The sequence below is a fragment of the Pinus tabuliformis genome, chromosome X, assembly GCF_031772625.1.
Source record: "Pinus tabuliformis cultivar Carrire ecotype Pingquan chromosome X, CPIR1, whole genome shotgun sequence".
Taxonomy (NCBI): Eukaryota; Viridiplantae; Streptophyta; class Pinopsida; order Pinales; family Pinaceae; genus Pinus; species Pinus tabuliformis.
In genome coordinates this window covers 1,642,380,772-1,642,383,608 of record NC_142308.1, presented here as the reverse complement: position 1 = coordinate 1,642,383,608, position 2,837 = coordinate 1,642,380,772, and positions in this window count along the sequence as shown.

Sequence of the window (2,837 nt, the reverse complement as noted above, 5' to 3'; positions counted from 1 at the left end):
AAAAGATATTGCGCGCTGGCTACTTCTGGCCGTCTTTGTTTAAAGATTGTATTAACGCGGTCCGAAAATGCCACAACTGCCAAATTTTTGATCGAAAGATGCGCGCTCCACCTGCTCCTCTCCACCCTATAATTGCTGTTGGTCCTTTTGCCAAATGGGGTATCAATTTTATTACATGTAACCCTCACTCGGTCGGGGGGCATGCGTATATCATCCTTGCGGTAGATTATTTTACCAAGTGGGCCGAGGCGATGCCTACGTTTGAGGCAGATGGCAAAACAGCTGCAATTTTCATGTTCAATCATATAATTGCTAGGTTTGGTGTTCCACAAGCGATTATCACTGATCATGGGCGTCATTTTCGAAACGTTATGATGACCGAACTTACAAGCCAGCTTGGCTTGCGTCACGATAGTTCAACTCCTTATTATCCACAAGCTAATGGTCTGGTTGAATCCATCAACAATGTTTTTGTCATCATGATCCGACAAATCATTAGGATTCATCGGTCGAATTGGCATAACATGCTAGTTTCAGCACTTTGGGCGTATCGAACCTCAAATAAAAATGTCAACATGGTTCACTCCTTTCCAACCAGTTTATGGTCTTGAACCTGTGTTACCCATTGAATGCGAAATCCCGTCATTGCAAATGGCCATCGAGTTACTTCCAGTCACTTCCGAAGAGGAAAAACGTTTGTTATACTTGGCTCAATTAGATGAGAATCGACGTGATGCTGCATTGGCAATCGAAACTCACGCAAAACATATTAAAGCTCAGTATGATCAAAATGTGACCCCTCGAAATTTTTCGGAAGGAGATTTAGTCTTATTGTACGATCAAGCTAATGATAAATTAGGCGTTGGAAAATTCGTTCCTATGTGGCATGGTCCCTATGTTGTCAAGCGAAAGCTAGCAAAAGGGGCCTATGAATTGGTAGACTTTGACGGGGACTCTTTAGGTAAACCCAGAAATGGTCTTTACCTGAAGAGGTATTATGCTTAAAGAATGGGTATGGAGATTTTTTAGTTAGGATAGTTTTCTTTCTAGCTGGTGTGTTTTAGTTTAAAAAGTGTGCTTAGCTTAGAGAGTGTTTTTCGTCATTATTCCTGCTTATCTTGGTTTTACTCTTGATATTGCAGATGTCGATGCCTCTCCAAACATACATTGGTTTCACTGATGGTGCTTGTCGTAATACACGGAACATTTCTTCCGTAGCTTGGGTTATCTATTCGCCCTCTGACGAGTTGGTATCTATGCATGGGGTAAGCCTCGGTCAAACAACGAACAACATTGCCGAGTATAGTGCAGTGATTTGGGATTCGGAGTTTGATAGTGAGGTTAGATTCTGAACTCATTGTATTACAGCTTAATAGAGTGTATGCCATTAGAAATCCAGTGTTATTGAGATTATTTTTGGGAGTGCGTCTCTTGGAACGTGAATTTGATTATATTGAATATCAACATATTCCAAGATCTTTAAATACATTAGCAGATGCAATTGCTTCTCGAATGTTAAGTAGACATTTGCAATAATCATACATGTAAATTTAAAACCATTCCATAACATGATTTACAAGATAAGACGGTAATAGTGATATATATAGGAGTGTGTCAAAATATACATCGTCCTCGATCATAGGTTGAAAAACACCTTATGATCGGCAAAAATGATAAGTACAAAAAGCAAAAATGTCATATGTGTCTACAATAGTCGATCATCCTATCACTGGTGATGATCTCGATAAGAAACCACTGTACGGGCCACCTTACAAAGGAACCTCCTAAAAGGTCCTGGGACCCCAATCACATAGCGCTGTAGTCAATGAGGAATGTCATCTATGCCAGTCTCTAGAATGTCCCCTGTCAAGCGCTCTAGATGACTTTCCAACTCGGCCAAGGTCTCTGCTGATTCGTCCTATGGGGCTGGCGCCGCTGCAGCTGGTTGTTTCCTCTCGTAAGGCCGGAGAGTGGCTGGTTGCTGTGGACCCACATCTGCATTGAAACTTTTACTATCAGTTTTGGGACGACATAAAAACAAAAAAAAAATTAAATAGGAAAATGTTGAAAATGATTTTACCTGAATCATCCCATTGCTCTCTTGGTGGAAGAGCCATGTCTGGGTCACCGCGAAAATCTACCCCAGCATAAGGGAAGTCCTGAATAGCAAAAACCTGGTTTTCCAACCAATGGAAATACTCAGGTTTGAATCGAACGACCTCTGTCCCCTCGTCAGGATGACGGGCCATAACTGCAACCCATCGCATCAGTTTGGGCTCTCGAGGAAGCCCAGCTCCAATAGTAAGGTGCTGCGGGACCAACATTGGGACCCTCTCCAGACCAAAGCTCACAACCAAAGCCCCATAACCAAAGGTCTTCAGTTGTCTGTTCTTGGCTCTGGTAAGTTGGCCTTTTACATTAGCCAACACAGCATCACACCAGTTGAAGATGGTGCCTCCAAAGCAGTCAACTGCCATCCGCATCTGGGATCCGGTGGCAACATGTAGTGCGGCACTCCTACAAAGTCTGGTAATAGTAAACGTGATCACCATGAGTTCAGGACGGGATATGGTTTTAATGTCTATCCCTTTGTCTCTATCCTGGTTGTTGCAGAACTCTAGCCGGAGGCTATCGACAGACTGGCCACCTGGCCTAGTCCCAAATAGAGTCAAGTCTTTGCCTCTCTCAGGCAAACCAGTCAAAAAGTATATATCTGCCGGCTCAATTTTGAGCTGGTGGCCACCAATGAAGAAACACTGGTCCTGTATGCTCCACCTGTCTACCAGCCACTGCAAGAAGTCCACCTGGGCCCTCATGCCAGGTATGGCCCAAAATTT